Source organism: Acomys minous (assembly GCF_964271855.1).
Source record: "Acomys minous genome assembly, chromosome: 7".
NCBI lineage: Eukaryota > Metazoa > Chordata > Mammalia > Rodentia > Muridae > Acomys > Acomys minous.
In genome coordinates, this window is record NC_140488.1 from 11,749,898 (window position 1) to 11,763,240 (window position 13,343).

Genomic DNA, 13,343 nt, shown 5'->3' on the forward strand with positions numbered 1-13,343 from the left:
TCCTCCCAGATCATCTCGACGTCCCATCCACCCAAATACATAAGGGCTCACTCTCTGTGTACATCGTCCAGTTATAATTATCTGTATTTGTTTCTAACTACTGCAGGAGGAAGCTTCTCTGATGATGGCTGAGAAATACACTGATCTATGAATATAATAGAATGTCATTGGGAGCAGCTTTATTGCTACATTCCTTTAGCAAAACAGTAGCCTTTGGTTTTCCCCTAGGTCCATGGCTTATCTAGTGTCAAGTTCTTCTGACCATCTGAACAGCATCAGACATGGGATAAGTCCCATCTCATAGAATGAGCATTAAATCCAATCAGATAATGGTTGATTACTCCCACACTTTTGTTCCACTATTGTACCACCATATCTAACAGGCAAATCACCATTCCAGATAAAATGTTTATATCTTACTGTTAGCTTTTCTTCTCTGGTAGCATGAAGTGTATCTTCCAGTATCCTGAACACTGACCAGTAGGGGTGAAGGCTGTAGGCAGGCACTATCTCACTTGACTTCTCTGTGTTCAATGAGTTTTGTAGCTATTGTTTTCAGCAATAGGGCCTTAACCGTCAATTTGTGGAGACCAATGATAGCCTTGGTAACAGCCTGGGTTGTTTGGATATTTCCATGGGGGCCTCTTTGGGCCACAACTCAATTAGATATAACTCATCCCTGGCACTGGATACTTCATTTGGTAGTGAAAGATGCCTAGTTGACACATTATCTCCTCTGTTAATTGGTGAAGACATTTAGATGTCCTTCATTTCTGCATATATTCTAAGAAACTTTTATTAGACTAGGTTTTCATTTGACCCCTCAAATGGCCCTTATTTTTAGCAGTTTCTCCTCATATTCCGTCCCTTATTACCTTCTTTCTTCCCCTTCCCTCATTTGATCCTCCCATTTCAGTACCATCCCACTGCACCCTACTCCTTCATAAAATTCTATTCTGTTTCTCATTTTCTAGGGAGATCTTTTCCTTGCTCAGGGGTTGTGTAACTAGTTAGTATGTCTTAGTTTCATTTGGTATAAAAATTAACCAGAAAAATTGCTCTACCAACTAAGAATTAAGAATTACTATATTTTCCTTTTTTGTTTTATTTTATTTTATTAATTCATTCATATTACATCTCAATGGTTATCCCCTCCCTTCTTTCCTCCCATTCCTCCCTCCCTCCCACTTTCCCCCTACTCCCCTCCCCTATGACTGTGACTGAGGGGGACTTTCTCCCCCTTTATATGCTCATAGGGTATCAAGTCTCTTCTTGGTAGCCTGCTATCCTTCCTCTGAGTGCCACCAGGCCTGCCCATTCAGGGGACATGGTCAAATATGAGGCACCAGAGTACATGAGAAAGTCAGACCCCAAGCTGTGGAGAATGTCCTGTCCATTGCCTAGACCTGGGTAGGGGTTTGAAGTTTATGACCTGGATTGTACTTGGCTAGTCCCTTAAGTTTGAGCGGGACCCCTGGGCCCAAATCTGCCTATCATAATGTTCTTCTAGTAGGTTTCTAGGACCTTATGGATCCTTCTACTTTGCCATTCTCCCTTGCCTCTCTCATCTAGAGTCCCAATAGAATGTCCTCCCCTCTGTCCCAGTTTTCTGGTTAGTTAAGACTTTAATGGGACATGCCCCTTGAGCTAGTATGCAGATATAAGTGAGTATATACCATTTGACTCTTTCTGCTTCTGGGTTAACTCACTCATTATGATCATTTCCAGCTCAATCCATTTGTCCACAAATTTTGGGAATTCCTTGGTTTTAATAGCTGAGTAGTATTCCATAGTGTAAATGTACCACAGTTTCTTTAGGGGAGGGGAGTAAGGGGGAAATGGGGGAGGATACAAGGGAGGGGATAGCAATTGAGATGTAATATAAATAAATTAATAAAATTAAAGATGGGCTTAAAAATATTTACAGTTTATACTTTAATCTGTAAATGCATTTAAGGAACTAATAATTGAAATAAGACTAAGTATATGCATACATGCACACATATACACATAAATGTTCATGACCTGCTCCCAGAAGACAAATAGTTTGCAAAGATAAGATCAGATCTTTTGAGCATACTACATCTTCTGGTGAGTACTAACAATTGAAAGCTATGATTTAATTTATGAAAAAAATCTCAATTGTAAATATTGGGATTTTATGTTATTGTCTATCATTTATTTATCATATAATTAACTGTACAACTATATCTGCATAGGTAACTATGCTTGTGTTTTAACAATTCTCATACTGAAAATCAGTTCTCTAAACATTATAACGTTGATTTTCTGACAAATGATAGATATATCTGTGTACATAAATATATATGAATGCATATGTGTATATTATGGCCAAGAAGTCTTTAAAAAGCTATAATCATATGATACAGTTAATTTTTAATTAATGGGACATATGTCGCTACTCATAAAGTACTAAGTTATTTATCATTTATTTGACCTAGCATTATTAAGGGTTTTTTAAAATTGTGCCAGAAATAGAATCCTATAGATAGCATCTCTTCTCTGGAGCATCAAGGTATAGAAGAAGCCAACTTTAGTGTGTTTGTTTCTGATGAATTCTATAAAGAATTAGAAATTTCTTTACCATTTTTTTATTAATTTATTCATATTACATCTTGATTGTTAGCCCTTCCCCTGTTTCCTCCCATTCTTCCCTCCCTCCCACTTCCCCCCTTCTCCCCTCCCCTATGTCTGTGATTGAGGGAGACTTCCACCCCCTATATATGCTCTAAGATTATCGAGTCTCTTCTTGGTAACTTGCTATCCTTCCTCTGAGTGCCACCAGGCCTCCCCATCCAGGGGACGTGGTCAGAAAAGGGGCACCAGAGTTCATGTGAGAGTCAGATCTCACTCTCCACTCAACGGTGGAGAATATCGTGTTCGTCGGCTAGGTCTTCGTAGGGGTTCGAAGTTTACTGCCTATTTCTCCTTGGCTGGTGCCTTAGTTTGAGGAGGACCCCAGGACCCAGATCTGCCTTTCATAAAGTTCTTCTTGTAGGTTTCCAGGACCCTGTGGGTCCTACTATTTCCCCATTCTTCCATGCTACTCTCGCCTAAAGTCTCAATAGGATGTCCTCTCCTCTGACCCACTTTCTTGGTAAGTAAAGTTTTTCATGGGACGTATCCTTTGGACTAGTGTTTTGATATAAGTGAGTATATACCGTTTGTCTCTTTTTGCTTCTGGGTGAACTCACTCATTATGATAATTTCTAGTTCAATCCATTTGTCCACACATTTAGGGAATTCCTTGTTTTTAATAGCTGAGTAGTACTCCATAGTTTAAATGTACCACAGTTTCTTAGTCCATTTTTCTACTGAGGGACACTTAGGCTGTTTCCATATTCTGGCTATTATGTATAAAGCAGCTATGAACATGGTTGAGCATATGTCCCTGTTGTGTGTTAGGGCATTTTCTGGGTATATTCCAAGGAGTGGGATAGCTTGGTCTTGAGGAAGCCCTATTCCCATTTTTCTGAGAAAATGCCAGATAGCTTTCCAAAGTGGTTGTACTAGTTTGCAAGAATTAGATATTTTGGGTTGGTGAATTGGAGAAACTTTAATAAGACCTGAAAGAGATGCAATATAAAACCAAGAATTTGGAATTCTCTAGTTATCAGAGGAAAAGATAGTATAATAAGTAAGAGTTTAATTTTAAAATGTCTTAGGAATGAGGTGTTCAGGAGGTCCCTATATGAGGAGTTGTTGCCAATTGACAGCTTCTAAATTGAAGAGAATCAATTCTATTAGATGATGTAGCCCTTTACAAGCATCCCATGCCCCGTTACAACATGAAAATATTAGTGAAATAACTGGACTCAGTGGGCTTACACAAAAAGAACATAAAGATTGGAAAGAAAATTGGTGACAAGAATAGTGAAGGAATGAAAGTAAAGTATTGAAGGGTGGATTTTATCAACGCACATTATATTCATGTAAGATATTCCAAAATAAATATAAAAAGAAAGGTTAATTCAGCTGGAACTGTCAAACATCTGTCCAAGAGATTACCCCTCAGGAAGGTGATTCACCTTAAGCCTTCCTAAATACATAGGATGAATAATTATCTTTTTAATTAGATATTATATTCTTCTAGCCCAGAAGCCTGACCCTTTGTGTGGAAGCTTATGGATCTATATGGATGCACCTGTGCTAAACCTGTGTGCTCTTTTAACTCTTTTGGCCCCATTTTATTTCGGATACTGGTCATAGCCCAGACGTGTTCACAGACAAATTGGATTGCTTCACTTCCCTTTCTCCTACATGTGACTACTTACAAATGGCATGGTTTTCTGTGTTCTGTTTTTGTTTTTTTAAACTCTAATAAAATTGTTCTCAAGCTTCACATAAGCATACTTTTCACTTTGGATGAGCTCTTCCCTTAGCATGTAGTAATGTGGGATAAATTACAACAGTATCTTGTTCAATATGGTTTCCTAAATTACAGTTGGTAACAGAAAGACATCTACATTTATGCTTCTTTACTTTCCTTTCTGTAGCCAAAGAATCTATGTACAAAGATATTCAATGATTATTGAATAATTTCTCCTAATATCTCTTCTTAATAACCATATCAAATGATCCATAATATAGTCCTTACAATCTAATTTCTGATAATCCCCAAAGTCCCCTGATATTGAAGTTATAAATCTCTGTTATGAGTCATTTTTGTGTGAACATATTATAAGTATCAGCTGTAAAAATACCTCAAATCTATTTTCATGGTTCGAGGGACAGGACAAATTATCTAAACCTAAGGTGCAGAAATAACTAAAGGATTTTTTTTCTAAAAACTGCCTTATCTGGCCATGCAATAGAATTTTCAGTTCCAGAAAATTAAGTATATTGTCAAAAATGTTTTCATCTAATCATAAAGGTGTCAAATCTATTGTACTATGAAGGCTTTTGCTAATTATATGTTTTACAAAATCATTTCCTCCAATTTTGGGGTTATGTTTCATCTAATAATCTTCATTCTTACACTTTTTCATTATTTAAACTTTATTCTGTCAAGCTTAAACTTAGGTACTATTTTTTTATCCTAATAATACACAGTTAATTTCTTTGTGAATTTTTCAAAATGGTAGTAAATATTGAACCATATCCAAGATTTGTGAAATACTGTACATCCATTGCCTCATTAAATGATATCAACACTGTAATGATTCTTACTGAAATACTCAGATGTGTCCCAGATTTATTCAGATGCATTCTGACCTACACCTGCATCTATCTATAAGCCTAACAGGGCTTGAAAGAAGTGGAAACAAATAGCTATCTAGTTTCTATATTAGTAGGGCTCATTGCACAGCAGGAATATTTGTTTCGGACTTAATTAAACATTGTTAAGCATGTATCTAAATACTCATCATGTAAGTGATAGAAGTTCCACATCTTGGGAGGAAGGAAGTTGTAAAGTAACTTTGAGGTCTTAATGGAACAATTTAAAAATTTAAGTAAATGAATGAAAGCAACATCTGTTCTCAGTAACTACACCATTTATTGACCCAGGTATAATTTTAAAACCTAAAAATCTCAGTTATTTATTATAGAGATAAGGTCTATCTATATAAGGATGAACTGAACTCTCTTAAATATTCAGATGTCTTTGTTACAAAGTATTAGTCAGAAAGGTGGCTCTTAAATTAATCAGTTTTTCTGGGTGACCTGAGGTCAGATCGCCTTGTGTTCCCAACTTAATTGTTCTGTGCATCCCACACACCTCACACATTCATAATTTTAGTACTGTTTAATTTGTTTTCAGAACAAAAGAACCGGACACTGACGCTGGATCAGACCTGACAGGATTAATTCCTCTCAGCATGGTGGACACTGACATCCTGCATCCTTCATGTTCCAGCGGGTGCTTCAGTTGCTGTTCCTCATCAGAATAGCACAGCTCCCAGGAAAGCTTCGAAGAAACCTTCTGATCCCAGTTGGTCCAACATTTTAGACTGTCCCACACAGGACTCCTATTAAGCCTAGAATTTCTAAACATTTAAAAACTGGACAATTGCTATTCCTGGCTTGTTTAACCATTTCCGCCAATTTTATTTGGCCCCCAAATCAGCTGGAAGAAACCCTAAGTGAAACCCATTTCCCCCACGAGGGGATGGGTAGGTTTTTGTTTGCTCTCTTGGGTTACAGATTCTTATTTTCATTGGGAGTTGGTTATAAGTTATTATTGGTCTTATTCAGAGGAAAAAGAATGTTACACTCAGGGATGTCCCTCTTTTACTTTATCTTTCTTAGGTTTCGAGATAGGGGTTGAAAAGAAAGAAAGGGGAATATAGAAATGTAGAGAGATGATAGGACAAAAAGTAGATTATTGAATCTACTCAACTTAAAATCTTAATTGTTATTTGCAAATAAGGTTATTTTTAACTCATTGGTAAAGAATTTTGTATACTGATGCAAAATAAGTTTAATTTTGATACATTAGTATAGAATTCAAATTTAAGATTATTGTTTTCACACATTATCTAATACAAAGTACTGTACCCATACAACTCAAGTAGAATATGAGGTTTACTTCTAACACCTTCAAAGTGCTAGTGCAGGCTGTGTAGGATAAGGAAACTAGACAAGTTAATTGTCAACTGATCAAATCATGGTCATGTCAATTACTAGTCTATTTATATCACAAGAATATACATTCTAGATGTAACATAAATATGAGTCTATCAACAGGTAAGATAAAATACTTAGTTAACATCTTCAAAAAGCCTCAGGAACGTACAGAATATGGCATTTAAAGATGTTTTTATTATTTTAAAGATTCTTTAACAGACAGGTTAACTTCTGGCAACACCCAGCCTCCTTCAAAAGAAGATGATAAGCATCAAAGAGCCTCCTTACAGAGATAGCTTCAAATATGGCAAAGCAGCCACTGGGGGAAAATGCCCTCATTTCTGCCACAGACAATTCTGCCTAAAAATGGGCGAACTTGGATGCAGGCAGAGTCAAGGGCCAAACTCTCTGTCTGCCAAGACAGGGTAAACAGGTCCTCAATTGTTCTGCCTCACAAATAGGTCTGTCAGACATGTTAGGCCCAAAGGCTGAAAAGGTGCCCCAACATAATAGAGAGTTTTGGGTGACTGTTCAAGCAGTCATCTTCTCATTTGGAAAGCTGCTAACCTGCACTCCCTATATATTCTGGTAGTTAGTTTTATTCCTTCTCAGTCTCTGATGGGATTGAAAACCAGATTGTTTAGTCTTACAATTAGGCTTAGTTGTTTAGGGTTAAGATGTTTTTAGGTCTAGATACATGTTTTAAGTTGATAGAGATGAGACAAGATAGACTCACCAAGATACGAAAAATGTTTTCTTCTAGCCAAGACACTATGAATGTAACATTTATATAATTCCTGATTTGTGGTTAATCTTGCTGTATGTTGTTTATTGTATATATGTGTAATAATATAAATGAATATAAAAAATAATACAAATTAAAAAATTAATCAGTGTTTAATGTAAAGTAAACCCAGCTCCTTTGAGGTTGCTGAAAAGGAAATCCCCTTTCCTTTTCTGAGCCTCACGAATTAAGTAAGTCGATCAAAGATATTCAGGTTTCTTTCTCCCTCTGATCTTGTTTGTACCTCTTTCACAAGGGCAAAGTAACTATTTCTGCAGAAAATACTGGCTAAACCCCTTTCCTTGTCTTTGTTTTGGGAGAGCAATACACAGCAGACTTTGTGACTTTTTCCTTTATTTTTCATTTTTTGAGAACACATTAAATGAGCCCATGTATTGTTAATTGTATATAAGCAGGGAATGTGTCCCTAGGAGACCAGAGTAATCCACATCTGAATAAACACAGGATGTGGTGGGGACCTTTACTTACCATGAAAATTTGAGATACTTTTATTATCTTGAACTCAAGCCTATACTTTGAAAATCATAAAATTATTGGTGAAATCTTGGACAGGATTCAAAATAGAGTTCTAAGTGAATCTTATCTAGAAGTTAAAAGTGAAACAAGACATTAGTTGACATAAAGGTTTATACTTTTATCTGAAAAAAATAATTCATATTTAAAATTTTTCAAGTAATTTCTTTTTCAGTTTCATAGGAGAAAGAAATAATGTGTGATAATTACAATAAGATTTACTTTCCGGTTTATACCCCTTGAGATTACCCTGTCAACATGGAAAATAAGTATGAAGTACAGAATTCATGAACATGTTCATACTAAGCATACTGTTCCTCTGTTAAGTGTAATCTAAAAAGAACTTAGAAGTTGTCACATAACAGATAATATATAACCCAAATTGGCAAGGCACATGATATTTACACATTTATACCAAGCTTATTATTATTATTGCTTATAATTAATATCATCACTCATTAACACATGCATGTGTGAGTGTGTGTACATGTATGTATGTGTGTGTGTGTAGTCAGAAAAAATTTAAATCTATTGTTAGATGGATATTAGTTTAGTTTGGCTTTAAAGCAGTTGTGCTATTATTTATGCCTTAAAGATAACCCTATAATCCAATTAACCTGCTTGATCCTTGACACACAGGCATTTGGTAGGAAACTACAAACCTTCCATGTAGGTTTTTAGTGTCCTTTCTGATTTTTTTTAAAGAATCATCTTTTTTATGCCTCATTGAAAGAATCACCGTAATTGTCTATACAAGTGCCAGCTGATATTTTTCAGCTTCCAGTCTCCTTGCTCAAGGGGAAAATGCTGATTTCTTCTTTGCTATGTGGCAAATGTCAAAAGAAATAGACTGGCTAAACTATGTTTCATTCAGAACATTATTCTTCCCAGTCAAGGAGATGAACTACCTAAAACTTAATTACCCTAAACTCAGAGAATCTTTTCTTATTTTTTGTCTACTGCTTCTCTTTCATTTAGTTCTTTTACTCTTCGAAGAATTCTGATTCCATTTTATATCCTTGTATATGATGTTTGTCAGTAACCATTTATTTACTCTATATTCTTGGAGAAATTTCTCAACCTTTTTTTTTTTTAATTCACTTTACATCCTGGTCATAGCCCCATCCCTCCTCCCTCCCAGCTCCACCCTCCCTCCCTTTCATCTATTTCAGTCCAGATTCCTCAGAAAAGGGGCGCCTCATTCCTATCATCCCCAGTTCATCAACTGGTATCAGATCCTCTTCCCCTGTGGCCTAGCAAGGCAGTCTCACCAGGGGGAAGTAATTCAAAAGCTGGCAACAGAGTCAATGTCAGAGACAGCACCTGCTCCCCTTACTAGGGGACCCACGTGAAGATTGAGCTGCCTCTTTGTAGGAGGCCTAGGTCCAGTCCATGAAAGGTTCTTGGTGCTTCAGGCTCAGCAGGCCCATCTGATCCCTGGTTAGTTGGCTCTGTTGGTCTTCTTTTGAAGATCCTGTCACCTCCAAGTCCTTCTGTCCTTCCCCTCACTTTCCCATAAGGCTCCCCCTATGCTTCACCCAATGTTTGGCTGTGAGTCTCAGCATCTGTTTCAAAGTGCTGCTGGTGGAGCCTCTCAGAGGACAACTCTGCTAGGCTCCTGTCTGCAAGCATAGCAGAGTATTGCTATTAGTGTCAGGGTTGGTTCTCTCCCATGGAGTCATCAACTCCTTATTTATTTTTTAATTCTAAAAGTATATTTCTGTACAAACTATCTTTTTATTTTATGTATTTTGTTTTTAATGCATGTTTTGTTTTTCTTTTAATGTGGTAAAATACCCAGACTAAAGCAACTCAATGGAGAAAGAGTTTAATATGGCTCATACTTCAGGGTCGGTAAGTGAAGAAGGCAGGAACTTGAAACATCTGGTCACACTGCATCAACAGTCAAGAAACATAGAGATGAAAGCAAGGTGGTGCTTAGCTTGACTTCTGTGTCCTATATAGTTTAGGAACTGTGGTCTAGAGAATGGTCCCATTCACAATTAAGATGGTAATTCTCATACAGTTAACATCAATTACTTCCCATATCAATTAGCAGATCTCTTCAAGGTGAGAGTGTAACAATAATCATCACAGCATGGTAAGGGTCTGTTAGTCCAAGGACTAGTTCATTTCTTTTGTACTTTGAATTATTGAAAATGTTATGTTTTTGCATCCTAATAGAAAGATCTTTATTAAGTTTCACTAACTGGAATGAGTTTTGGTAGAAATGGTTTTGTTTCTATGTCACTTCTTGTCATTACACACACACACACACACACACATCTAATTTATGCATATAAGAAAAGTCATGATACTAACTGATTTTAGTATGGCTTATTTTGCTTAACTAGATAACTTTTTTCCCCATCTATTTTTATGCAAATGGAATAATTTTAAATTTCTTTATGGCTCCTAGAGTTTTTATAGTTTTATTTAGTTAGATTAATGATCAGATTGTTATAAGCCAATATAGAGGGGGTCTTGTGGACTATACTGAGCATAAAGTTATCTTGAAATGCAATACACTTTATGTACCTATAATCTCCCTACTTAATGCATCATTTCTGTTAGGGAACTAAGTAAGAAAGTATTCTGATTGGTCCCCTTGGTAACTTGGCTCAGCAATAATTCACTTATAGAGTTGAAGAACATCTTTTCAGTGGTGCCATCTACTTACCACATATATTTAGAGATGCATATGTATTCATGTATATAAGAATAACAATAATTTTGATCTTGACTTGCCATTTGAATCACACCTTTCAAAATATCCCAAGATTTATTTATTGTAATCTCTGTTTTGCAACTCTGGTGGTTATCTCTAAACTTTTAACATTGCAACACAGTGATGTCGTATAATAATTCATATTCTAGAACCATAGAATCCAGTTGGGAAAACCTGAAAGCATCTCATAATGCTTTAATTCCAGAATTTTGTGTTGAGCCATAATCATAGCTATACTTGGCAGCATGCTACTGCATGCAGCCCATGGGTCACAGATTCAATCAAAATGAACCTTTCCTATTTTATAAGTATGTGATTGGTTTTCAATCAAGAATGTTCATGTTGGCACTATTGCTCGTTTTTATGGCACTTACTCTTCCATATTGGAGATCATAGGTTCAATCTCCAATGCCGACAAAATAAAAGGAAGAAAAATATAGTTAATGTAGCATTGCTTTTCCACTGCAAACCATTGCAAACAAAAGGTTATATTAGTTGTTAAATACAAAAACCATTGAAGTGAATGTAAATTCATATTTATTCTAAATGAAAAGGCATATACACATACATGTACATATGTAAACGTGGTTGTGTGGGTGTGTCATAAAGAAGAAAAGGAGCCCAAGAAAGGTCATAATCAGTATGGTTGGTGATAAGAAAGGACGAAAGAATTGATGGGAATATAAAGCTTAGGGCTTTTTTTTTCTAACTTTATGTTTTTGGTGTGTGTGTATTGGATAAGTCCGTGGAAATGTAATTGCTAAAGGAATGTGTAAAATACCAAATAAAGCTCTCTGCTTTCAGAATGGCCATTTTAACTATATAGAAGTTCACTGAGATGCACTCGGGACTAGGCAAGTGTTTTGTTCTTCATCTAGCTGTGCTATTTTTATTTATGAGTTAATTAGAATACATTGTTCAGTCAAATAAATAATTTTTAAACAAAAAGTATTCCACAATATGAGTATAAATAGGAATTTATTCACATGTATATCTTAAAATATATGAAGGCTCAAATAGCAAAATTTGAATGTAACTCCCCAGGTAATGAACAAAATGACACTTTGTTGGTGGTATAGTTCTTATATCAGTCAGGGCAGAGCAGATGGCAGTCCTTTATTCATCCAAGCTTGATGCCTGGCTTGTTGGCCAAAGCTGTTTTATTCTTAGGATTCAAAAATCAAATCAAATTAAGTCAAATCCAGGCAGCACAAGGCAGCAAGAAGAGGAAGACAGAGACGTTTAGACCGCCATGCCACCCACACACCTGCCCTTCAGTGCATGACACAGGCAGTTTATAGGCACCCACTTGCCACCACACCACACAGCGTGGATGGCGAATGTTGCCCAGCGGTCTGCCAGCCACATGGCCAGCCTGTAGCAGGAGCTACTACAGTGTGTGTGTGTTTGTGGTGTACAGATTAATGAGAATGAGAAGTGGAGCAGCTTGAGTATTATGAAGGGAGATGTTACTGGAGACTCCAGTGTGGAAAGGAGTAGCTTGTTATCAGTGGCCAGCCTGCCACTTGTGGCCATTGTGAGCGCACAGCCTGAACAGGTGCTGAGGAAGGCCTTTTCTGAGTCCTTGGATACACAGTGGCAGGGGGTCGGTGTTGATATCTGTGGCTTATCTTACCACTAGAGAACATCAGGATGTCCCTGATCAGGGCAGCTACCAGGGCCCACGTGGATGTCTAGGGGCTGTGTGTCCCTCACTAGATGTGGTACTTGGGAAAGATTTCCCCATCTCTCACTTCTGGAAGCATTCGGGAAAGTAGGCCTAATACTTTGCTCAAGCAACACAATGGAGCTGGCCCTGGCTTCTGAGGGGTGGGAGTAAGGTAAGTGGTAGGGGGAGGTCAGGGTGAACCAGCCCCAAGGGCATGAGTGTGGGAGAGCTAACTCCCACTCATCTGCCATGGGGTAGCACAGGAGCAAAGATGATGCTCGCTCCTCTGCCCCTCGCCACCTCCAATAGCCTGGAAAGCTGCCCCACAGAGTCATGAGCTCAGGAGCGCTAACCCAGCCCCTCCTCAGCTCAGCACTAGGAAGAGCAGGCCCTTGACCTTGCCTGGACACACAGCAAAGCTGACCCTCCCTGGTGGTAGGGGCACAGGTGAGTCAGCCCCAGTGCAGGATAGCCAGGCACCACCAACCCTAATGGTGAGATCCTGGACCAACTGGCCCCACCACTGGTCTCACTTATCTGCCACTAGGTGGCATGGTGTGGGAGTGATGCCCCCTTTGCCACCTGAGACAGTCAATTTGGGAGAACTAGCCCTGAGATCATGAAAGCAGGTGAGCTAGTACTGTCAATCTAGGCTGCAATACTTGGAAAGGGGACCCTGTACCTCTACTGGGCAGCATAGTAGAGCTGGCCCTAGTGAAAGAGGTGCAGATGAGCCAGTACCCAAGGGTGAGTGCAGAAAAGCTGGCCCCACCACTCATTTGGCATGAGTTGGCACATGTGTGTCAATGATCCCCCTGACACACAGCCCTATGCAGTAGGTCGAACTGACTCTGGGGTCAGAACTATCCCTGTACCCTTACTGGCTATAGCACCTTAGAAAGCACGGTTCCTGCACCTTGAGGATAAGCCATCCCCTAGAATGTGAGAGCAGGAAAACTGGTTCAGTCACTCACAGGCTGCAGCATTTGAGAGAGCAGGCACTGAACCTTGACTGGACACCACAGTGGAGCTGGCTCTAG

General features: G+C 38.1%; 1 protein-coding gene and 1 long non-coding RNA gene across 7 annotated transcripts in view; one reads left to right on the top strand and one right to left on the bottom strand.

The window, feature by feature from the left end:
* Window positions 1-6,362, top strand: part of LOC311602595 — a 27,023-nt gene extending 20,661 nt beyond the window's left edge. For both annotated transcript variants that reach the window (XR_014780796.1, XR_014780797.1), the window contains exon 7: window positions 5,783-6,362. This is a non-coding gene — a long non-coding RNA (uncharacterized lncRNA). The remainder of the gene's footprint in view (window positions 1-5,782) is intronic.
* SLITRK2 (SLIT and NTRK like family member 2) overlaps window positions 1-13,343 on the bottom strand; it is a 79,878-nt gene that overhangs the window by 25,081 nt on the left and 41,454 nt on the right. For 4 of the 5 annotated variants that reach the window (XR_014780791.1, XR_014780792.1, XR_014780793.1 and 1 more), the window contains one exon: window positions 7,862-7,976. The exons of the other annotated variant lie outside the window; for it this stretch is intronic. The gene's annotated coding sequence lies outside the window, so the exon portion shown is untranslated. The remainder of the gene's footprint in view (window positions 1-7,861; window positions 7,977-13,343) is intronic. 5 annotated transcript variants of the gene reach the window in all.